The sequence below is a fragment of the Camellia sinensis genome, unplaced genomic scaffold (genome assembly GCF_055761805.1).
Source record: "Camellia sinensis isolate YWXY unplaced genomic scaffold, ASM5576180v1 Unanchor12, whole genome shotgun sequence".
NCBI lineage: Eukaryota > Viridiplantae > Streptophyta > Magnoliopsida > Ericales > Theaceae > Camellia > Camellia sinensis.
Genome location: NW_028128998.1, coordinates 1,201,177 through 1,227,753, shown reverse-complemented (window position 1 = coordinate 1,227,753; position 26,577 = coordinate 1,201,177). Strand labels below are relative to the sequence as shown.

At 37.4% G+C, this 26,577-nt stretch overlaps 1 non-coding gene across 1 annotated transcript; it reads left to right on the top strand.

Annotated features, from left to right (window-relative positions):
• The first annotated feature begins 1,276 nt into the window (after positions 1 to 1,276).
• LOC114275184 (callose synthase 3) lies at positions 1,277 to 19,735 on the top strand. Its single transcript, XR_014358036.1, has 20 exons — positions 1,277 to 1,579; positions 1,712 to 1,730; positions 2,098 to 2,351; positions 2,448 to 2,672; positions 3,103 to 3,276; positions 4,414 to 4,605; positions 5,308 to 5,394; positions 5,953 to 6,093; positions 6,171 to 6,265; positions 6,440 to 6,524; positions 7,426 to 7,590; positions 7,696 to 7,818; positions 7,910 to 8,007; positions 8,091 to 8,217; positions 8,359 to 8,510; positions 9,023 to 9,369; positions 9,536 to 9,604; positions 9,769 to 9,923; positions 19,446 to 19,483; positions 19,556 to 19,735. It is a non-coding gene; the product is annotated as a callose synthase 3 (transcript).
• The last annotated feature ends 6,842 nt before the right edge of the window (positions 19,736 to 26,577 follow it).

Genomic DNA, 26,577 nt, shown 5'->3' with positions numbered 1-26,577 from the left:
TGCTCGTCTATTCTCATCTATCACAAGGGCTCTTGACCCTTCTCAAAATGAACGAGAAATGGCTCACTAGTTTGTGTTGTACAATAGCTCTGAGGTGGAGCCATATATTGAGTATGTATTTAAGTTTAATTACGTTTATGCATAATCGTTCCATTTTGTTTTGAACTCTCAATGTTAATTACGTATATCACATTTCCTTGGGTAGGGAGCAGAAGACTATTTTACATAATCTACAAGGACGTGACATAACTCAGGTACAACGAGAATAATTTCCAAAATGGTTCAAAAATCGTGTAAGATATACTAAAGAAAATAATTGAATACAATTGTTAAAACTTTCAATTCACATTAACTTAGTACACTTGTTACATGGTGTTTTATGTAGATGAATGATATGCGAACGAAAGGGTCACCTGAAGCAACTGACGAATTGTGGTCATTAGCAAATGGTCTTGGATCGGTAATTTACTTTTATTCTGGGTGCATCTACAATGGAATTCGATTCCATACTAGAAACCGTGAAAATTGTCGTACCTGCCAAAATAGTGGGTTGGTCGTAGAAGGGGACCATAATGGGAACCAAATTAATTTTTACGGCTACTTGTGCAAAATATGGGAATTGAAATACTTGCATGGGGGTACAGTGGTTTTGTTCCAATGTGAATGGTATGACACCGATCACAAGAATAGAATATACTCCGATGAACATGCCACAAGTATTGATGTTACAAGACTTTGGTATAAAGATGACCAATTTGTTCTACCTAGTCAGGTAAGACAAGTATTCTACGTCAATGATACTAACAAAGGAGAGTCGTTGAACGTGTTAAGCATCGGGGAGTATGGGATATACCAGAGCAGGATGATGTCTCTAATGATGCTTTTCAACAGGATGAAACCACTGATGGTGTTGGGGTAGTGATCCAAGATAATGATGTTCAATACAGCAGGGATGATATGGATCCTAAGATCATGTTCAATGATCAACTAATGGCAGAGAATTTAGTTCACAATGATGATGAGGATGACACAATCATAGAGTATAATGATGATGAAGATGATGAACTGCATAGCCAACCTGATGTTGATGCAGATCCTGATATAGATCTTGATATAGATTATGATATGTAGTGTTTGATTTTTAATTATATGGACAAGTGTTATAATTTAATAATAAATTGCTTGGTTTACATTGCACGGCATTGTTTTTCAAATTTCATAGCATTGTTTCTTATTTCATTTCATTTAATTATATACCATATGTACAGTTACAAAGATGTCCAGAAACGGTAAATCATTTATGAAGCCCGGCGGCTTAGTCCAGAAGATGACGAAATATGAGAAGGATAGGAAAAAAACAATCCAGAAAAATAAAATCAGATTTGATGCTCTAGGGATAAAGTCCCTCAAGAATTCAATGTTTGGTTATATTGAAAAGGACAATAGTGAAAGTTGTAGGGTGGGAAAGAGAAAGGTGGGTGAAATTGATAATGACGAGGACTATCAACCACTTGATGATGATGAAGGACTGAGTTCTTCAAGTGATAATGGCGAGCCTTTTGATTCTCAAGTGATTGAGGTAATAAATGTGTGTTTAAAAAGTAATTTCTCTATTTTTTTCACTTGTTATATTACTTGTGGTATGTTTAGTTATTTAAGCAACCTTAAATTATTGAAAATGTACTAACAATTCTTTTTTATATTATGTCAGGATATTCATATGGGTCCCGGTAAGAAAACAAATAGGTGTGCAGCTCGCCTAATAGCTTCACAAACACCTAGGGAAAAGAGAAGTATTGTTATGAAGATACACTTACTCTTCCGAGACGACCTGTAGCTGCACAAGTTAATCATTCAGAGAGCACACCCGAGGTCTCGCCCCAACCTATCCATCTTCCCGCCTTACATACTAGGCCCGATTAGCTCCCTACCTTCGCCACTCAACCTGACCACCTTTCAAGTCCATGTACTGTGACTAACAGTGGAGGTGAGAAATAAATGACCACTTAAATGAAATGATAATTTCTTATCTCAATATTTATTTAGTGCATTCATGTTTTATGTCGACTAAATTGAATAAAATTTTGGTCATAATAGCATCAATTCCAGTTTTGGGCAAGAAACGTGTACGAGGACCGACCCGAGGAAACAATGTGGAGAAGATTAGAAAGGAACATGGTGATCGAATACCCGTTACACTTAACCGTTTGACCAAAGCAATAGAAGGGGATTACGCCACACCGCTAGCAGCTGCTCTTGGTCAACAAATTCGAGTTCATGCCCCAGTCCGAAATGATGGATGGCTAGAAATTGCCTGTGGGTTAAGAGAGTCCATTGTTACAGGAGTTGGGGTAATTTGAAATATATGTGTTATATATTTAACATGTTATTTATGTTAATCGCAATGATATATAAAATATATTGAATTTTATTATTTCCAATTACAGCAAACTTTTGACTTTGGGGACTACAATAATGATGTGGATGTGAGATGTATTATTGATCATAAGTGCCAAACTTTGTACAATGAATGGAAAAGTAGATTACACACACACTACAAATCCCTTAAAGAAGACAATGTATCTGACCTCAAAAGTCAGATACTATATCCTTGTACAAAAGATGATTGGGAATGGATGATTGACAATCTGTGGGAAACTGATGATTGGAAGGTATTTATAAAAATATTTACTAAAGTAGCATCCTCCTGTATATTAATACCTTTTTTTTTTTTTATTTGTAGGTAAAGTCAGAGAATGCGATGAAAGCGAGAGGTTGTGTGAAGTATAATCATATGAGTGGCTCGAGATCATTGCACCGTGAGCATCTATCATTGTAAGTGTAGATTTACAAATTTGAACATACTAAATTATAAATACAAAATTATTGATTGACTAGAAAATCTAATGAAATGAAAGGTACAAGGAAGCAAACCGACTATTACGAAACTATTCGAAGACACCCATAAACGTCACCAACATGGGGGAATGTGGATAAATAACACAGCTGAGGAACATGATATAACCATAACTATTTCAATTTCAATAATAAATGTTTGCATTTTGATATTATGTTTTAAGCTTATTTATGTTTCATTCATAGCCCACTATGGTTTCAAAGATCACTGAGCAATCTCAACCTAGTGTCACACATCCATTGTCTGAGGAGCAGATTTCCAGGGAAGTACTTGGGAAGAGGTCGGTCTACTTGAAGGGATACGGGATCCGTAAGGACAGTACTTCATCTTCTACACATTTTGAGGCTCCTAACTTCGAGGTGATTGTTCTTCAATAGCAGTTAGTTGACCAGCGACAACAATTAGCTGACCAAGGAAAGCAGTTACTTGACCAAGCTGAAAACATGAGTACAATGCAAACTATCATTCAAATGTTGGCAGCAAAAAATGGGATAGATCTAGCAAACATTCTGGGGTTAGTTCCAAGCAACAATGTCGGGGAGGATGCATCAGGTGTAGGGGAGGATGAAACTTCTCTCGGTTGAAATAGAGGTAAATTTGACACCTCATTAAATTGATTTACTTAATTTAACCAATCCTAACATGTGTCAACAATATAAAATTATATAAACTTTGTATTACAATCCTAGCATTACAACCTTTGTATACAATAGCTTGATAAAACAATAATTTCACAACAATTTTCTGATTAATTTTAACTATATTTGTATATTATTGTTGAAGTTAATGCATTAATAAAATACTCATGTTTTTATCCTTTTGTTCACAGGTTGGTGCTGGATGTTCGTGGTTCAGTAGTGATATATATCGTTTTGCACGTTGGCATTCATTTAATTTTTCTTTGTTTCGTTTTATAGGTTTTTCTGTTGAATGTTTATATACTTTTTGGAATTATTATGTTTGGGATTGTTGGATATAGTTAGACGCATTCTAGGATTCTTATGTTTAGTATTGTTGGATATTTGAATAAAATTTGGGATATTGAAATGCATTTGATATTAATTTGGTTACATTACAAATTGTTATGATGTGTTTAGTTTAGTTTTTACTCAATGTTATGTAAAGGTTTTTTTTGTATGTTTTACAGAGAAATACAGGTTACTTAGAAATACACGTTTAGGAAGTGGATCAATTAGGGTTTAGGTGTAGTATGAATTGCTAAGTAATAATAGGTCATGGGAAGCTAAGATTAAATTTGTTTTAGATGGTTAGGCTGACAATATTTTAATCATTAGGAAAAAAAGTATAGGGTGTCAATGTGTCTTATTTTATCTTGCATTTTTTATATTCATTTGTAGTAACTTGTTTTCAAATTCATTTTTTGTTCCCAAAAGAAAGAAAAAATGGTTTCATCTTTAATAGTATATATGTGGCTCCTTTCGGTTACATAATAGTATATATGTTGAGCAACAGTGGACTTGCTTCTTGTGAGTTAGAATATCTGCAAGGAGACATCAGATGGACTAGAATCTCGATTGAAGGGATATTCATCCATCATTCATTTCGTGCTGGATTCCATTACCTTCAGGAAGGCTTCTAATATGCTTTACTGTGACATTCCTTCCTTTCAGCCAATGGAAATTTATGTTGATAACGAGGCGAAATTGACCCTTCATGGTCTTGTACAGGTATTGCTTTGGAAGTTTGGTTTTTGGTCTTTACCTTATTTTTAACCATTGTCTTACCTCTCAATTTTATCCATTATCATTTGGTCATGAAGAAGTTGACAGTGTTATATGGTTCTTTATCCCTTTTCTACTGGAGAGGATACAATATTTAGCTTATGATTTCTACATTTTAAGGTTGGCCTAATGTACTGTGATATGTATGGCATTGTTGTTTTTACTGGTTATTCTTATTCATGTTAGGTATTTAGATGTTTGGGACATTTGCTTTGGTCCCAATTTTTTGCAGTTTGTTATTAACTTGAGTGATATCTCCTATTATGAAAAATAAGGAGAGAAAGGGAAAACAAATAAACAAAGAAATGAAGGGGAAAAGGGTTTTAAATTACATAATTGTGTCTTTTTTACATCCTGGAGTTCATTGCATTGAAATCCAATGTTGGTCATGTGATTCCTCTACGCGTGAGAAGAATACATGATTCAGTTTAGTTGAACACCTGAATATGGGCACTTTTAGTTGCACACCTGAATAAGGGTACTTAAATTGGTTCCAATCTGTGGGAGAGTCCAATGAGTTATGTTACTTCTGTTAGTGATTTAAAATGAGAATTAACAATATGTCCCCCAATATATATTATATAAGTATATATATATATCCAAAATTGCTTCTTTTTTTTTCTTTTTTTTTTGTTCCAAATGTGTTAGCTACACTTTAAGAATGAAGGTACAGAGTATAATAGTTTCTCCATTTGCAGGAAGTGTAAAGATGTTTATAGAAGGATGCCCATATTGGTGATGGGCTAGTGTTGTTTTGGGTTATTATGGACAACCTTTGCAATATTTGAATGTGTAAGGATGAAGATAATTGTGCTTTGTGCTGAGAAGAACAAGATAATTGGCTATAGCTAATGGGTATCAAGAAGCTTTGATGTGTAAATACAATGGGAGATGCATGTTTTTAAAATTAACATGATTTTATTTTCCAAAATCTAAAACTGTAATACAACTATATATATGCAGGTTTGGAAGTGAAATTGTACATGCCAAACCAAAAAAGAACTAATAAGGATATACACGTGTTTTTATGAATGTGATTTATCACAAGCTCATATCTGCATGTCCACGTGAGGACATTGTGGGCAAAAACATTGTTGAATTTCTTTTAATCATTAGTATGCATAATATTAAACAGCAGTCTATGGATTTGCTTAAGCATGATTTATGGTTTTGTAGTTTGAGTCTCTTTATTGTTCTTTACTTATTTGAAGCTTTATGATGTATGGGGTTTCTTCAATTTTATTTACCATTACTTCAACGCATCTCCATTTCCGTAACCTCTGTTGCTTGCAGATTCGAACTTTAGGAATGCTAAGGTCCAGATTTCAATCATTGCCTACTGCTTTTAATGCCTATTTAATTCCGGAGGAAAAGAGTGAGCCAACAAAAAAGAAAGGACTGCTGAAGTCCACTTTTTCTCGGAACTTTGCTCAGGTTATTTTATTTGCTACTCTCTAGAAAATATGGGAATTCCTTTCCTTCAATTTTATTTATCTAATAAATTTTTTCAGATCCCATCAAGCAATGAAAAAGCAGCAGCAAGATTTGCTCAGTTATGGAACACAATAATCAACAATTTTAGAGAGGAGGATCTTATAAGTGATAGGTAATCATGGGTGTGAAACTTTGCACAATAATACACACCTATTTTTTTTTTATGTTGTTTGACTCCTACGATCTAAACTTTTTTTGTGTCCTAACATGTGTTGAGAAATTTTTTTTTTTCTTCTGAATCTTATTATATTCTGCTGTAGTATGTATAACTTTGTATCATTTCCAGGGAAATGGACCTGTTGCTTGTTCCATATTGGGCTGACCGTGAGTTGGACCTCATACAATGGCCTCCATTTTTGCTTGCTAGCAAGGTTTGTCACATGGTTCAAATTTGTTTAAAATGGAAATGTTGCGAAATTCCCAATTGGAAGTGTTGCAAAAATGGAAGTATTGTAATAGTATATAACATGACATCCAATTTTATTTATTTATTTATTTTTTCAATAAATTTGACCTAAGAGCAAATAGATATAAGTTAATATTCAAAGAATCAATTGAGAAAATAATGAAAGCTTTTCAATAAAACAAAGTAATGAAAGTTTGAAAAAAGAAAAAGACAGAGAGAAGTAAGGTCATTTTAACCTTGAGAGCAACTCAAGTCTTGTAGAACTTGAAAATTGGACATTCAAAACACGTCAATCTAAGACTTTTGCTAAAGTTTTATTTATTTATTTATTTATTTTTGGGGTACAAATTTAACAGCTAGAAAAAGAAAATAGAGAAAAATAGCCTAACACAAAATTTATAATATAAAAAAAAAAGCGCAACGGTCGTAATGGTGTTATAACGGGGACTACGGCCTTTACATAACAGTGGTGGTTGTTACGGCTGTGAATTTCTATCACACCGCTATAGCAGCCATAACGGGTGGTGGTAACCATTGAAACCATTATGTATGGTTACGGTTGCATTTTAAAAACATGTTTGAGAATAATTTTGATCATTCGAAGTAGAGAAATTCTACAGGGATAGGCAAGTGTATCATTGGATTGGCTTGCAAAGATAGGGAATTTTTTTGCAGAAGGTCTCGAGTAGCTGCTTTCTGATTCACTTAATAAACTTATTCTCTGATGATCAGTGGGTGGAAGCAACGTGCAAGTCTTTGGTCATATTAGTAGTTGTGATGGAATCTTTGAGAACTTACTAAACTTTGTCTCAAGGGTAACACGATTTAACATAATTTTCTGATGACTATATATGTCTTTTGGCTAGATCCCAATAGCGTTGGACATGGCTAAGGACAGCAACGGAAAGGATAGAGAACTGAAAAAGAGGATTGAAGCTGACGACTATATGTCTTGTGCTGTTCGTGAGTGCTATGCTTCATTTCAAAACATTATTAAGATTTTGGTTCAGGGTGGTCGCGAAAAAGAGTAAGTTTTATTACATTCTTATAATTTTGATTGAGAAATGGATATACATATTGCATATTGATGCTTTGTTATATCATAATGCTTTATTTGTCCAAATGGCCTTTCCAAGGTTATAGAATATATATTAACTGAGGTTGACAAACATATAGAATAAGGCAAGCTATTAATTGAATACAATATGGGTGGTCTTCCTAGCCTCTATGACCACTTCGTCAAGCTTATCAAGTACTTGGTATTTTTTTGCAATATCATGGCAGTTGTTTTATGTGACTCGTTAATGGGATTTATGAAGTGTTCACATTGATTTAGTTTCATTTCTGCAGTTAGAGAATAAGCAGACAGACATGGATCAGGTTGTGATTCTTTTCCAAGACATGTTGGAGGTTGTGACAAGAGACATAATGATGGAAGATCACATAACAGGTGAAGCATTTTGATGTGATTGCTCCTGATTTTATACTAGTGACTTGATGCCATCTGATGTTGGTTACATTTTTTCTTCAACAGCTTGGTAGATTCTATCCATGGTGGATCAGGACATGAGGGGATGGTCCCCCTTGAATATCAAGTATTTGCATCTGCTGGAGCAATAAATTTTCCGGTTCAAGAAACAGAAGCTTGGAAAGAGAAGGTGATTGGTGGAGATATCATAATGACAAATTTTAATTTCAAACTATTTACCTATTGATTCGTCCTCCCGTCTCCCCCCTCCCCCTCTCAAAAAAAATAAAAAATAAAAGTAGTACCTGTTAACTTTGATGCATTTCTCCAGATCAAACGGCTCGATCTATTGCTTACAGTGAAGGAGTCTGCAATGGACGTACCATCAAACCTAGAAGCTCGAAGGCGCATTTCATTTTTCTCAAATTCATTGTTTATGGACATGCCTTCAGCACCTAAAGTCCGCAATATGCTTTCCTTCTCGTAAGTTTTTCGAGTTCTTTTGCATGTAACCTTAGTTTTCCTTGTACATGTGTGTTGTATATGCTTGATTTGTTGGTCTTGTACTTGTTTGTATTTTGTACTCTTATTGTAATTTTCAAAACTAAGCACTGAGGGATCATTTGGGAAGTGACTTTTTGTCTAAAATATGTTTGGGAATGACTTTTTGACTTCTTACCAAAAGATACGCAAGAAGTGGAGTGAATTGAAAGAAATCTCTGACCTTTTTGTATGAGTTGAGATTTTTTTAGCTTTTGGGATTTTCTAGTGGCATTTTTACTTTTAATCTAAAATATTAACTACCCAAACGAGGCCTAAATATTTTGTACAATGTGTGGCCTAGCAGTGAAACCTCTGAAGCCCCTATAAGAATGCATGTTTCTTCTGTACAATGACTAGATGCTGTATGCTATTATCTGCTACTATGAATCTTTTTCTCGTATGTTATTGATAATCAATTTCTTTTGTATGTGTTGCGGTGATGTTTCTCCTAGTGTTTTGACGCCTTACTACTCGGAAGAGGTGCTATTCTCTCTACGCGAATTGGAAGTGCAAAATGAAGATGGGGTTTCCATCCTTTTTTACCTGCAGAAAATTTTTCCTGCTTAGATTTTCATTATGGGCAACATTGGTGGATTGTGTTTTTTTAATAGACATTTCAAGCATTTTTTGTTTTTTTGGTGGTAGCAAATTGGTCATGCATATGAATGGAACAACTTTCTTGAGCGAGTAAAGCACGACAATGAAGAAGAATTTAAATGATCAGATGAACTTGAAGAAGACAAACTAGAAAAACTACGCCTTTGGGCATCATATAGAGGCCAAACATTGACTAGGACTGGTAAGCTGTTTGTTTTAGTGTGTGGACGTGCTTAGATGCATGTCTGCATGTGTTTTTTCATTGGTTGTCTGTGTATGTGGCGAGAGTGTGTTCTGTAGCTCCAAGATCTTACTATTAGCACATCCTTTCATTTTTCATTGCACTGACACATTATTACAAATGCCAGTAAGAGGCATGATGTATTACCGGAAAGCTTTAGAACTTCGGGCCTACCTTGATATGGCCAAGGATGAAGGTACTTGCTCGTCCATTTGGAGAATTTGGGATCATTGATGTTATACAGCTCTTCACTTTGGTGTTAATAAAAATGCTAGTATTCTTTTTATTTGAATGAAAAAATTGTTATACATCAAGATACTCTGAATGCACTTTTGTTACTTGATGACTACCCATGATCAGATTTAATGGAAGGCTACAAGGCTGTTGAATTAAATACGAGGATCAGATTAAAGAAGAAAGGTCATTGTGGGCACAATGTCAAGCAGTGGCCAATATGAAGTTTACATACGTGGTCTCATGTCAACAATATGGGATTGACAAACGATCTGGAAATTATCACGACCCAAAATAGTAAATAAACAATGTCCAATGAGCTGTGACAGTCTGTATGCCAAAAAGACTGTTCATACACATATACATGAACAGTACAGAACAGTATGTACATATTAACAATCATTCAGTTCAGGGACCTAATCCCTATTAAACAGTACAGTAACAATCTATACAGTTTACAAAACAGATACAGAGACAGACAGGGAAATTAAAACACCCCTAAGCCATAACTTGACAGGCTCGGAACCTCGCAGTGAGGCACAGTGGTTGGCTTGACAAAACTGGAGCTTACCCCGACACTTCTAACCACGGTCTGGTGCCTGTACACCTACATATATATATATATATATATATATATGAGCAGTGAGCTAAAGCCTAGTGAATAACGTAATACGTAAAGGGGTTAAGAATGAATGTCCTTACAGTAATGAAAATAGTTCGTTAATTCAGTATATCAGTCATTCAGTCATATGTGGTACATTCATTAACATAACAATACAGTAAACAGTAGGTCTTAAATGACCAAACAGTAAATGATGGTCATCGATCAACAAACAGTAGTGGTTCCAACATGGGAACCGACAGAGATCTCCGTATCAGTAACAGTAAACAGTAGCTGCTAAGGATGCCACAATATAGTTCAGAATATAGGACATACATTCATTCAATTAACAGTGTCAGTTCAGAAAGCAGTGCAGTTTAATTATTCAGAAGATAATCATTTTGAGCATATCTTTACACAGTTGTTACTCACAAAGTTCTGGGCCACAGTAAAGCTAGAGCGCGTCCCCAGTCGCCAATCCTACACAGTTACAGATTGAACACACACTAAGCTACACAGTTGGGAAAGATAATAACTTAATCCCTAATTTGCCTCCGTGTGTTCTACATCTATATCCTCATTAAGATGCCTTAAACTAGGCCTAAGAATGCCTAGGATGGGATGGGGATGCAAAGACGCATTCAGAAAATATTTTTAGAATTTTCAGAAAACAGAGGTTACGCTCGAGCGTAGGTTACTCCGCTCGAGCGGACATGCAGACAAAGGTTTCCGCTCGAGCGTAGACTTACCCGCTCGAGCGTTATGCAAAACAGTCAGAAGTGCTGGATAGGTGAAAATCACGCTCGATTGGGCGCTCGACACCCGCTCGAGCATGAGACAGAAAGTCCTGCTCGAGCGTCAATTATTCCGCTCGAGCGGACTTCAAAACAGTGCAAAGTACTGGGAGCACGAATTTCACGCTCGAGCGCCAGTCACCCCGCTCGAGCGTGAGTTCAAAATCTGAAATTCCCAGATTTGAACTTTCAAGCTCAAACCAAGTTCAAATGCATTAAAACCAATTCCTTTAGGCCCTTTTCTTGGAAAACATTTGTAAATACATAGAATAACATGATTCAAAGCTCAATTTGTAAAATCAAGGCCCAAAAGGAAGATCAATTCAACTCAATTTGAAACCAATTTTCATGAACATAATTCAAGCATAACATGCATGAATTTAAACCATTCCAAAGCTTCAATTCATGTTCTAATGAGCCAATATTTTCAAAGACAAGGTGAAAGCATGGTTTATGATCAAAACATGGACATGCATGTGGCAAATTTATGAAGAACAAGCTCTAAAATGCAAGAGTATACCATGCATGCAATAATTGAGCTCCAATTCAACAATTTGAGCCATAAGTTGGCTCTAGACTTCAACTTTGCTCAAAACCATGCAAGAACAAGCTTAAACACAACAATGAGAGGTTGAGTTCCCTTACCTAGGTCTCCAATACAAGGTGAGGAAGCTTAATTTGCTAATTCTCTCTTCAATTCTACCAAGTTTCCAAGCAATTTGGTTGAAATCAAGTCCTTCTCCTAGCTCTCTCTCTCTCTAATCGGTTAAGTCTAAGAAAAATGGGCTGATGAAGTGTAGTAATTTTAGCATTAGAGATCAACTAAGAGGCTCATGAAAGTCCACTAGGTGAGAAAATGGCAATTAAGTCCAACTCTTGTAATTTAACTCATTTTAATCCAATTTAATCATACCAAATCACATTTTAGATAAATGCACCATAAAATCATATAAATTCCAATGAATACAAATCATCAATCAATTTCAGATTCGGCCGCCGATAAGGCCTTTAATTCGCAATTTAAACACAAAGGCATGAACAGATAATCAAAAAGTCAACAGATAGACATAAAATTAAACAGATATACTTAATCAATTCAGTTCCAGATTTCAGTCAGTCAGTTCAGTACTTCAATCAATTCAGTTACCAATCATAATCAGTCTCAGTTTAGCAATAATCAGTGATTAATCGGTAAACAGTGACGAGGGTTGTTACAGTCTCCCCTCCTTAAAAAGAGTTTAGTCCTTTAAACTCAAGTTACCTTCGTTTTGGAAGAAAACAAGATTCAGCGGAAACAGTTTAGGATGTCTTTTAGCCATGTCATCTTCCCTCTCCCAAGTGGCATACACGCCACCATGGTTTTGCCAGTCAACTTTCACTAACGGGATCTCTTTATTTCTCAATTTCTTGATCCGTCTGTTTACAATCTAAATAGGTCGTTCCTCGTAAGTGCAGTTATCACTCAGCACTACACGAGTAGGCTCTATCACGTAGAAAGGATCCCAGAGGTAGTCCCTCAATATAGAAATGTGGAAGACGTTGTGCATATGCTCCATTTCAGGAGGAAGCGCAACTTGATACGCCACCGGATTGATTTTCTCAATAATCTCATATGGTCCGACGTATCTCGGCGCTAACTTGCCTTTGACTCCAAAACGAGTCTGGACTTTCATCGGTGTCACTTTCACAAACACGTGATCACCCACTTCGTATTCTCTATCCCGTCTTCTGACATCAGCATAACTTTTCTGTCTGCTCTGTGCGGTTTTCAATCTCTGTTGTATCAGTTTCACTTTCTCAGTCGTTTCGTATGCAATCTCGGGCCCAAGCAAAGGCCCATCTCCAACTTCTGCCCAGCAAATCGGAGATCTACATTTTCTTCCATACAATGCCTCGAAAGGCGCCATACCAATACTTGAATGATAACTGTTGTTGTAGGCGAATTCAGCCAATTGCAAATGGCTTTCCCAGTTTCCCTGAAAATCGAGGACACACATTCTTAGTAAATCCTCCAGAGTCTGGATGGTCCTTTCTGACTGGCCATTGGTCTGAGGATTAAGCACTACTCAGTCTCAGTTCAGTACCCAATGCAGTCTGTAAGCTTTGCCAAAATCTCGATGTAAACTTCGAATCCCTGTCAGAAACAATGGACACAGGCACTCCATGTAGTCTAACAATTTCATCAATATAGAGTATAGCCAATTTGTCCGCATTATAAATTGTCTTAACAGGTAAGAAATGAGCAGATTTAGTCAGTCTATCAACAATAACCCAAATTGAGTCCATACCTTTACTGGAGCGAGGCAATCCCACAATAAAATCCATGGTGATATGTTTCCATTTCCACTCCGGTATGGGTAAGGGCTGCAACAAGCCTGTAGGTCGTTGATGTTCGGCTTTAACTTGTTAGCAATGAAGACATTTTGCCACAAACTCACCAATCTCTTTCTTCATTCCCAGCCACCAGAAATTCAGTTTCAGATCTTGATACATTTTCGTATTCCCTGGATGGATAGAAAATTTTGAATTGTGGCCCTCTTGCATAACTCTTCTTTTCAATTCAGAATCATTTGGTATACACAGTCTTTCTTGAAATTTCAGTACATTACTTTCAAATTTGAAACTCGGTCTTGGTTTAGTTTCCCTTTCTTCGATGATCTTCTTCAAGAAGTCATCCGATTGTTGTTTCTCTTTAATTTCTTCAATCAGTGCTGGTTGAGCAGAAATAACAGCTATTGTTCCACCTTGTTCTCGTAAAACAATTTCAATTTCAGATTTTTCAAGGTCACAAAGTAGTTCTTTCTGCCCGGTAAGCAAATAGGCTAAGTTCCCAATTGATTTCCGACTCAGTGCATCGGCAACGGTGTTGGCTTTTCCCGGATGGTACAAAATCTGTAGGTCATAGTTTTTAATCAGTTCTAGCCATCTCCGCTGTCTCATGTTCAGTTCTTTCTGTGTGAATAAATATTTCAAACTCTTGTGGTCGATATATACTTCACATGTCGCCCCATAAAGATAGTGACGCCAGATTTTCAGTGCAAATACCACTGCGGCAAGTTCCAAGTCATGGGTTGGGTAATTCCTTTCGTGCGGTCTTAGTTATCGGGAAGCATAAGCAATAACTGTCCCATTCTGCATTAAAACACTTCCCAAACCCTTATGAGAAGCATCACTAAATACAGTAAAACCATCCGTACCTAAAGGTAAGGTGAGAATCGGTGCAGTTACAAGTTGAGTTTTCAACTCTTGGAATGCTGATTCCCTTTGGTCAGTCTAGTCAAATGATATCCCCTTCTGAGTTAACTGAGTCAACGGTAAGGCAATTTTGGAGAAATCTTCGACAAATCTTCTGTAATACCCGGCTAGTCCCAAAAAGCTTCGGACTTCTGTCACATTTGTTGGTCTAGGCCAGTTTACTACAGCTTCAATTTTCTGTGGATCAACAGAAATTCCATCTTTGCTAACAACATGCCCCCAAAACATAACATGATCAAGCCAAAATTCGCATTTGGACAGTTTAGCATAAAGTTTCTATTCTCTTAGGGTCTGTAGGGCAAGTCTCAAATGATGTTCATGTTCTTCTCTACTTTTGGAGTAAATCAGTATGTCATCAATGAATACTACAATAAAGTCATCAAGGTATGGTTTAAAGATTCTGTTCATGAGGTCCATAAATGCAGCAGGTGCATTGGTAACTCCGAAAGGCATAACTAAAAATTCGTAATGTCCATACCTCGTTCGAAAAGCAGTTTTGTCAATGTCTTCTGGCTTCACTTTCAACTGATGGTATCCTGATCTGAGGTCGATCTTAGAGAACACTTGAGCACCCTGTAACTGATCAAATAAGTCATCAATACGTGGCAATGGGTATTTATTTTTCACAGTTACCTTGTTCAGTTCACGGTAGTCAATACACAGTCTCAGTGAGCCGTCTTTTCTTCTTCACAAATAAAACAGGAGTGTCCCATGGCGAAGTGCTAGGCCTGATGAACTTCTTATCTAGCAATTCTTGCAGTTGCACTTTCAATTCTTTCAGTTTAGTTGGAGCCATTCGGTAAGGAGCTTTAGATACTGGCTGCGTTCCCGGAATCACATCAACGGTAAATTCAATCTCCCTGTCAATCAAATCCCCTGGCAAATTATCTGGAAAAACATCTGGGAATTCTCTGACTATGGGAATACTGTTCACATTAGCATTATCATTAGTAGATACAGTCAATACAGAACACAGATATCCTTTACACCCCTTTCTAATCAATTTAACAGCTTTCACAGATGAAATCAAATACGGAGGAGGTACTACTCCAACCCCATTAAACACAAATTCGGGTAAACCCGGTGGACGAAAAACTACTTGTTTCGTTACACAGTCTATGGTAGCATGGTATTTCGTTAACCAGTCCATTCCCAATATTACATCAAAATGATCAATGTTCAATGGCAGTAAATCAATATATAGATGTGCATCTTCAACAATAATTTCATAAGCAGGGTACATATATGCACAGGTCATAGATCCCCCAATGGGTGATGATACAGCTAACAGATAATTCATGGGTTCTAATGGTCTATTCAATTTTCGTGAAAAAGCATGCGACACATATGAATGCGTAGACCCCGAATCAATCAGTACATAAGCATTTTGAGTACAAATAGAGAGAATACCTAACACAATGGTCTCGGTATTCTGCACGTCTCCCGGTACTAGGGCGAACACTCGGCCCTGCCTCACGGGCTCTTTCTCGGTAGCTTTGGGGTTCAGTTTTGGTGCAACAGTTGATGTTGCCACGCTTGGTGCAACTTTACTATTGGCTTGTGGAGCAGAGGGGCAGTCTTTAACCATGTGGCCCACCTTGCCACACTTGTAACAGGCTCCAGATATTTTGTAACAGACCCCTTTGTGCTTCTTGCCACACTCAGAACAGGGTGGTATGAAAGCACTCCCTTGGCTAGGGCTAGTTGTTGACCCCATATTCTGTTTCTTGTTCAATGGGTTATGCTTGCCTTTCTTGAATTTAAAACCCTACCTTTTACCACGCCATTCAGACGCTGGTGTTTTAGTTTTCAGTGCCTCGATGTTCGATTCAGCCATCAAGGCTCGGTCAAGAGCATTTACATAATTCGGTAATTTCAGAACATTTATTCTGTCGAGTATTGCAACATTAAGGCCGCTTTCAAACTTTCTGGCCTTCTTGTAGTCAGTGTCAACCATATGTGGTGCATATCTAGCAAGCTCGATGAACTTCGTTTCATATTCAGCAACGGACATTGTGCCCTGTCTCAGCTGTTCAAATTCAGTTACTTTTCTGTCCCTAACACACTAAGGGAAGTAATTTTCAAAGAAGGCTCCGTTGAATTGAGCCCAAGTCATTACAGTATTGTCATCACGGATAAGCATCCACCACCTTCTAGCTTCTTCTTGCAGAGTAAAGGTGGCCAATAGCACTTTATGTGCTTCAGAGCACGGAAAAAGCTCAAACAATTTTTCTGTTTCGAGAACCCATGCTTCAGCTTTTAACGGTTCAAGGCCTCCCTGGAAGGATGGCGATTTCATTTTGCTGAACTTGTGGGTGAGAGCAATTATGTCCCCATCATTAACATTCACATTCTGTTCCGGCTGTACCGGAGGAGGAGGTGGGGGCTGTTGATTCTGTTGTTGATCTAGTCTTTCAGTTATTAGTACCATCATTCTTTCCAGTCTTGCCATTCTTGCCTCAGAGGATGAGGATTCAGATTCATTTGCAGTTCTTGTATTATCCATTTCACTATAAGCAGTTAAAGCAATTTTAAACATAAGCAGTTGCATACTTAAACAGTTTATCACATTAGCACTATTCAGTCATGTCATAACCACACACACTTTTCATGCTCATGTAATGCCCTAATCGCTTTTCTAGGACATCCTATAGCTCATTTGGACACGTTTGTGCATTATAACTCGTGGTAAGTATCGCTTTGATACCACTCTATCATGATCCAAACCCGCCCTTATGGGTTTAGCACCGTAACCGGCCAGTAATCTAAGATTACCGAAGGCCTGCTTAACAGTAATACAGTAAAACAGAGTACAGGGGCATGACGGAAGCCAAAATAGTAAATAAACAATGTCCAATGAGCTGTGACAGTCTGTATGCCAAAAAGACTGTTCATATACATATACATAAACAGTACAGAACAGTATGTACATATTAACAATCATTCAGTTCAGGGACCAAATCCCTATTAAACAGTACAGTAACAGTCTATATAGTCTACAAAATAGATACAGAGACAAACGGGGAAATTAAAACACCCCTAAGCCATAACTTGACAGGCTCGGAACCTCGCAGTGAGGCACAGTGGTTGGCTTGACAAAACTGGAGCTTACCCCGACGTTTCTAACCACGGTCTGGTGCCTGTACACCTACATATATATATATATATATATATATGAGCAGTGAGCTAAAGCCTAGTGAATAACGTAATGCGTAAAGGGGTTAAGAATGAATGTCCTTACAGTAATGAAAATAGTTCGTTAATTCAGTATATCAGTGATTCAGTCATATGTGGTACATCCATTAGCATAACAGTACAGTACACAGTAGGTCTTAAAAGACCAAACAGTAAATGATGGCCATCGATCAGTAAACAGTAGTGGTTCCAACAAGGGAACCGACAGAGATCTCTGTATCAGTAACAGTAAACAGTAGCTGCTAAGGATGCCACAATACAGTTCAGAATATAGGACATACATTCATTCAATTAACAGTATCAGTTCAGAAAGCAGTACAGTTCAATTATTCAGAAGATAATCATTTTGAGCATATCTTTACGCAGTTGTTACTCACAGAGTTCTGGGCTATAGTAAAGCTAGAGCGCGTCCCCAGTCGCCAACCCTACACAGTTACAGATTGAACACACACTAAGCTACACAGTTGGGAAAGATAATAACTTAATCCCTAATTTGCCTCGGTGTGTTCTACATCTATATCCTCATTAAGATGCCTTAAACTAGGCCTAAGAATGCCTAGGATGGGATGAGGATGCAAAGACGCATTCAGAAAACATTTTCAGAATTTTCAGAAAACAGAGGTCATGCTCGAGCGTAGGTTACTCCGCTCGAGCGAACATGTAGACAAAGGTTTCCGCCCGAGCGTAGACTTACCCGCTCGAGTGTTATGCAAAACAGTCAAAAGTGCTGGATAGGTGAAAATCACGCTCGATTGGGCGCTCGACACCCACTCGAGCATGAGACAGAAAGTCCCGCTCGAGCGTCAATTATTCTGCTCGAGCGGACTTCAAAATAGTGCAAAGTACTGGGAGCACGAATTTCACGCTCAAGCGCCAATCACCCCGCTCGAGCGTGAGTTCAAAATCTGGAATTCCCAGATTTGAACTGCCAAGCTCAAACCAAGTTCAAATGCATTAAAACCAATTCCTTTGGGCCCTTTTCCTGGAAAACATTTGTAAATACATAGAATAACATGATTCAAAGCTCAATTTGTAAAATCAAGGCCCAAAAGGAAGATCAATTCAACTCAATTTGAAACCAATTTTCATGAACATAATTTAAGCATAACATGCATGAATTTAAACCATTCCAAAGCTTCAATTCATGTTCTAATGAGCCAATATTTTCAAAGACAAGGTGAAAGCATGGTTTATGATCAAAACATGGACATGCATGTGGCAAATTTATGAAGAACAAGCTCTAAAATGCAAGAGTATACCATGCATGCAATAATTAAGCTCCAATTCAACAATATGAGCCATAAGTTGGCTCTAGACTTCAACTTTGTTCAAAACCATGCAAGAACAAGCTTAAACACAACAATGAGAGGTTGAATTCCCTTACCTAGTCTCCAATACAAGGTGAGGAAGCTTAATTTGCTAATTCTCTCTTTAATTCTACCAAGTTTCCAAGCAATTTGGTTGAAATCAAGTCCTTCTCCTAGCTCTCTTTCTCTAGTCGGCTAAGTCTAAGAAAAATGGGCTGATGAAGTGTTGTAATTTTAGCATTAGAGATCAACTAAGAGGCTCATGAAAGTCCACTAGGTGGCAAAATGGCAATTAAGTCCAACTCTTGTAATTTAACTCATTTTAATCCAATTTAATCATATCAAATCACATTTTAGATAAATACACCATAAAATCATATAAATTCCAATGAGCACAAATTATCAATCAATTTTAGATTCAGCTGCCGATAAGACCTTCAATTCATAATTTAAACACAAAGGCATGAACAGATAATCAAAAAGTCAACAGATAGACATACAATTAAACAGATATACTTAATCAATTCAGTTCCAGATTTCAGTCAGTCAGTTCAGTACTTCAATCAATTCAGTTACCAATCATAATCAGTCTCGGTTTAGTAGTAATCAGTGGTTAATCGGTAAACAGTGACGAGGGTTGTTACAAAAATCCTCGTGCACAAGACATTCTAGGGCTTATGACAACGTATGTGTTCCGGTATAGTCTTTTGTGGATTTGGTGATTGTCATAATTTACCATTGTCATATTTCCTTGTCACAAGTATCCATCTATTCGTGTAGCTTACATTGATGAGGTTGAAGAACCCGGCAAAGATGCATCTAAAAAAATTATCCAGAAGGTTTACTATTCTGTGCTAGTGAAAGCTGCTTTGCCTAAGTCTGCTAATTCTTCAGAGGCAGTACAGAATTTGTATCACGTAAAAACTAAGGCTCTCTTTTAAAACAAACTTTGGATCAGTAGTTTTAAGTTTAATAGGAGATAAGATAGTCTCAACCAAATACTACTCTACTTGATAGTGCTTAGATTGCTTACTGAGGTCATGAGATTTGCTGGAATTGATCGGAGGCATTGTCACTCCTGTAACTGATATTTGCCACATCATTCTTCAACCACACTCACTGATATAGTGAAAATGAATTACAAAGTAAATAAACCATGAATTTGTGACAAGTTATTTACTTGAAAGTGTTGCTACCCAAAATCACTTGAAAGAATCTACTGTTGCACATAAATAACTACTATGCTCTCATAAGGCACACTTGAAAATTATATAGATTTCCACATTTAATTAATTTGAGTCTCTTCCCAAAGAATAATGCTTCTTCATCTTTAATTCTGCTGGTCTGCTGCTGCTGCTGCTGCTACTGTAATGTTGCTGTGAAGCGGGCTGCTACTAGATGCTGGTCTGCTGTAAATTTGGGTTGTTGTTAGTTTCATGTTTTCATTTTGTTATCTGCTGTTTTTACTATGGGTTCACAATTTGGATGTATTTGAGTATTTTAATGAGTTTACCCTTTTAGGTTTTATACAACGCTTCCAAAAGCATATTTTTCAACAGTGTTTTTTTGCCTACACATCAACTTTAGATGATTTAATATCAATGTTATTAGTTTGTAATAGAAGTGCCTGAGGGATGCCTCTTGTAAATATGTAAATCTTATAAAAAAATATATATGTTTTCAATTTTTTTTGCCGCTACAAATTTGTCGTTGCCAAAAAGTAAAGCTTTCTTGACAAACAACTTGTCGGGAAATGTGTAGCCAAAAGTTTATTTTTGCCCACTCATATTGTGTTGCTAAAAGTGTATTTTTTGCCAATGCCAATTTGTTGTTGCCAAAACTAAAGTTTTATCGACAACCAAATCGTTGGAAAATGGCAACATTTATCGACGTAAATGTGTCGCTAAAAGTTACTTTTGCTCACTCATATTGTGTTGGTAGAAGTGTATTTTTTGCCAATGCCAATTTGTCGTTGCCAAAAGTAAAGCTTTAGCGACAAACAAATCGTTGGCAAATGGCAACATTTACCGACGTAAATGTGTCGCCAAAAGTTTACTTTTGCCGACGCATATGTTGTTGCTAAAAGTATATTTTTGCCCATGCAAATTTGTGCCGCGAAAAGTGCCACACAATCATCATATTTGAATGACTTTTACCGATGCAAGGTAAATTGCCGACGATGGATGAAGGCTTTTATCGACGACTATGTTCGTCGCTAAAGGCATTACTTTTACCAACGCAATGATAATTTTGTTGGCAAAAACTTTTGCCAACTCACTTTTGCCTACGGGTTGCCAACGTAGCTTTGTGTGTCAGCAAAACTCTTTGCCAACGAGTTGACGATAAATATTCAGGATGACGTGCCATGGTGTATGCTTTTTGCAGACAATATTGTGTTAGTGGATGAGACTAGAGAAGGAGTTAACACAAAGTTGGAGATTTGGAGAAAAGCTCTTGAATCTAAAGGATTTCGGATAAGCAGAACTAAGACAGAGTACATGGAGTGTAAATTTAGTAACAGTAATAATGAAAGTAGAGGAGAAGTGAAGATTGAGAACCAAGAACTGCCTAAGAGTGAACATTTTCGTTATTTAGGGTCGATTATCACAACAGCGGGAGAGATTGATGCAGATGTGGCCCATAGGATTAAGGCGGGATGGTGTAAGTGGAGAAGTGCATCTGGGCTACTGTGCGATAAACGAATACCCACTAGACTAAAAGGTAAGTTTTATAGAACGGCTATTAGACCAGCTATGTTGTATGGGACAGAGTGTTGGGCAACCAAGAAACATCATGTAGATAAGATGAGTGTGGCTGAGATGAGGATGCTAAGGTGGATGTGTGGTAAGACTAGACAGGACAGGATTAGGAATGAGTGTATTCGGGAATGGGTAGGAGTAGCACCGATAGAAGATAAGTTGAGAGAGAATCGTTTGAGATGGTTTGGTCATATTCAACGGAGACCAACAGAGGCAGTAGTGAAGAGATGCGATACTGTAACGGTAGATGGAAGTGTTAGGGGACGGGGTAGGCCTAGATTAACGTTGACTAGCGTTATAAATAGAGATATGAATCTACTTAATTTGACTAATGAAATGGCCTTTGATAGGGCCGCGTGGAGAAGAAGGATTCATGTAGCCGACCCCATTTGATGGGACTTAAGGCTTTGCTTGGTTTGGTTTGGTTTGGTTATTTATTAAGAAAAGCTACATACTATAATTTTTTTTTTATAAATTCGAAAGAAATGCTAAAGACTCATAAATTTACCCAAAATGATATAATAATAGAATTAGAATCTATATCATACCACATAATTTTATCATTATCTAATGATTTATCATATTCAATTTTATAGAACAATATTTTAATTTTAAAAAAGTTGTCAAAATACAAAACTTAAATATGCTGTAATAATAGTCATGCCGGCCTTTTTAAACTAGTATATATATAAATGGCAATATGGAGAGGTAGGTGAGTTGTGCATATTCTAAACCTCTCTTATAGTTGACCAAAAAAAAAAAAAATAGAGGATCGTTTGCATAGACTTATGGTGGTTGTGTTGGTTTTGGGAATGGCGGCGGCGGCGGTGCTGGTGCTGGTGGTAGTGGAGGTTTTTGGTCCTAAAATTTGTGAAGGTGTTTGCACTATAATTATTTTTCTATCGATTATGCCCTATTGATTGTGGTCAAATCTAATTTTATTAATTGTGGCTTATCAATTGTCGCCAATTATGTCCTGTTAATTGTGACCTGTCGATCATGATCAAATCTAATCTCATTGATTGTGACTTATTGATTTTGGTTTGTCAATTTAGATCATGAATCATCTTTTTATAAATAAATATATGGCCATGTTATTTATATTATTATTGTTATTGTTATGCTTTGAGCAGGAGGCATGGGAAGTGGTCTAGGAAGTTCAACGTGGCTGATTAAAGTAACCTCCCATTATGATTGTGGCAACGTGGCTTTAAAGAAACAAACTACCTAGAGTAGTTCTTGAAGGAAACTATTGGTGAAGCTTACAAATAGGCAAAACAAAGAGGAACGAAGGGATAAAAAAACAACCAAAAAGTTAGTTTTAGGCTTAGCATAATTTAGGAATAGTTTCTCTTTCGAAATAGGAGTAGTTCATTACTGTATTCTATAAATTTTTGTGAACCTCAATAGTTTCACTTTTGAAATTACTTGTTGTTTGCTTCATTTACTTTGTAACTTTCAGTTATTCCAAAAAGTCCTCATTCTTTTGGGGTATTTGAACCAATTCCACAATTACTTGATTGTTTAGTCAAAATTTTTGTTTAATTCCTGTCAATTGGGAGTTAACATAATTTTTACTAACAGAAAGCCTATCACATGTGAAACAAAGCATGCAGTAGTAGTAGTGAAGATGGAGGAAAGAAAAAAATCCAACAGCATTACTACACCTCCTGCTAGGAGTGTAAAAATGGCTTGCAGCCCGTGGGCAGCCAGAAGCCCGCTCATGGCCCTGAGCCCATTTAGGCCCAAGCCCAGCCTGAGCCCCTGGGCCATCATTTTGAAACCGGCCCGGCCCATAGCCCAACCCATCGTCCCGCTTAAGGCTCACTCAAGACCCGGCCCAGCCCAAGCCTAGCCCGCCCGAGGCCCACTGTCTTTTTTATTGGAAAATAATAAAATTTTGGTAGAAAAAAAAATAAAAAAAACAAAAAAATTGGTCAGACCTTGCTCACCGACCCGCCCAAGGCCCGAATACCCCTGGGGTTAGGCTAAGGCCTAGGCCTATTTTTTTTGGCACGTGGGCTAGCCTGGCCAGGCTTGAATTTCGACGAGACCCTGCGAGGCCCAACATGGGCCGGGCCGGGCTAGATTTACACCCCTACCCCTGCGCCCCCAGTACGACCCAATAGACCAACAAGGTCATTTTGCTCCCCCATCTCCGCCACATTCCTAATGTTCTCTCTGTAATGTGTTTTTTGAAACTTCTTTATTCCTTAATTCTAGATCATGGGTTATCATTATTATTACTCAAAACATTCCACTTCTATATAGATATATGTATTAATTCTTATAATAATAAAATTTAATTACATAATCAGATACAATTATATCACATGAGATGGAGACTCATTAAATGTGTGGATGTCACCCTCATGCGAAAGTGTAATGTGTTATTCCGGTTATAGCTTGTTTTGTGATATGATTTTATATACTTTTGGAACTGTTCTCTTTGTGTATATAAACGTTAACATAGTTTGGTACTTATTTGTTCTAATGGAAAACATAATGGTACACACCCTTCAATGTGTGCATACCATTGGATCTTATAGTTATAACTAAAAAGAAAAATAACGTAATTTTAATTTTTGAGTCATGACTAAAAAGAAAAAGAAAAAGAAAAAAATGTCATAACTGTTGGGAAAAACTGCTCACATTATATAATTTCACATTGCATATCGCAAAATTATGAGATGAACAAAACAAACCTTCAATCCCAGGAAAAATAACATGCTGAATAAAATACAGATAAAACATAAAATGGTTAAAGGAAGTAAACCGAAGCCTGTGTGATACCACAGTCTCCTTAAAATAGATTCGCCGCCTCACCGTTGGGTGTTGGAGGTACGCCGGCGTCTACTTCCCAAGATACGACGGTTTTTACCAGCTACAACAAAAACACCTTCTAATTAGCTTAGCAAATGGACAACGGCAGCACTCTCTCTCAGGAAGAAAATTATAGGAGAAGTAGACTGACCATGTATGGATGTCAAGGAAAAATTCTATATCTCTTTTCAAGGAATAGGGCCTCCTTTTATACACCATGGGGGAGAGGGGAGGAGCCTCTAGCCATCAAGGCTGGCAACTAATGCTAGCAAAACTGCCCAATCAATTTTCTAAAACTGATGAGCCTTAAATGTGTGAGTTATATACACATTTATGAGGCAATTTCTTATTCAACCATTTTTCTCCAAGAATCCCCCACATGAATAAAAATTGACCTAATACAGCAAACGCTCAACGTTTATCAACAAAGACTCGGAAAGAGAGAGAGCACATAGACTAACCCTACATCAGAAAAGGTAGCTGTTGGCCTTGAACCTTTCGTAGTGAAAGCCTATCGGATTTACTGGCTGACCAGTGAACGTGATGTCTTGAACTGTTCTTCCGTTTATGTAAACCGAGACAATAGACCTCACACAAGAGTTAGTCCAACCATTGTTCTTGTTCTCACTGGTGTGTCCGGTATGGCCCTGGAACACTAGCCTGGTTCTGTGAGTGTTTTTAAAGAATTCGGCCTTGGCAATGCTTAAAGAAGCGGCCCCACTTCGCACTCACATAGGTGACCTAGATACGGTATTTCATTATACCACATCACTAAGGTCATTAAAAGAATTAGCTTAACCTTCCACACCCACAGGGCATCACTGTATAAAGGAATGGGCAAGAGGATTTACCTCTTCAGTGACTCACCCGTTACACGAAGTTAGGTTGGCCCTTTGAACCTAGATCTTGGGATCTCCAGTCAACTAGGTTGGGTTTTCCGTTCTGGTAACCTTTACTAAAGGCCTTAACCCCATTCCTCTTGACGACTTTTCTACTAACTCTCGAGTTAACCCTTTGGTTAGCGGATCCGCAATGTTGTCCTTAGACTTGACATAGTCTAGAGAGACAACTCCATTTGAGAGTAGTTGTCGTATGGAATTATGTCTACGACGGATATGTCTAGACTTTCCATTATACATATTACTCTGTGCCCAACCAATTGCTGATTGGCTATCGCAATGAATACTGATAGCTAGCACAGGTTTAGCCAACATGGAATATCCTCAACAAACTAGCGAAGCCATTCAGCTTCTTCAGTTGCTTTATCTAAAGCAATAAACTCAGATTCCATCATTGATCTTGAGATACACGTTTGCTTGGCAGATTTCCAAGACACGGCTGCCCCTCCAAGGGTAAACACATAACCACTAGTGGATTTGGAATCTTTTATATCAGATATCCAATTTGCGTCACTATACCCTTCTAGTACCACTGGGTATCTGGTATAATGCAGCCTATAATCCAGGGTGTAACGGATATACCCCAACACCCGCATAATGCCCTTCCAATGAGTAGCATTAGGATTACTCGTGTATCTACTCAGCTTACTAACAGCGTAGGCGATATCCGGCCTTCACTACAACAAAAAGTGTCTTTGGAGACGAAAACTAATGACGAAAATAAATTTTGTCACGAAAGACTTACCCTTTAGTGAAGAAAATAATATTTTGTCTCAAAATGTGCCATTTTTAGAGAGAAAAATAAAATTTCGTCACCAATCTACATACATAATAAAAAATTAGGTGACAAAATTATTTTTCGTCATTATTTTTATTTTTTTCGTCACCAAAATTTTTTCCCGCTATTAAAAAATTTGAGGGGAATTATGCCGCCAAGTTAGTGACAAAAAATTCCGTCTCTATTAAAAATATTATTAGTGAGGATAAATATTTTTCTACCAAATATTTCAATTTATAAAACTACGTAGTTTTGTGTTTTGGAGACAAATTCTATTCCTCACCAAATCCATTCTCTTGACCCAAATGATCCATTGCTCTCATTTCACACGCAGAGGCAGACTGTATAGCTTCATCAAAGCTCTTCGTTTCTCTCTCTCGCACCATTGTCCAACTCACAGCACCGTCTACGAAATCCAGGTTAGTTGTAGTCTCTGTTCCTCTTTCTCTACCCCTCTCTCTATTCAGGTCTCTCGTTTCTCATTCTCTACCCTTACTCTGTCTTCAGACGCATTTGGGTCAAGA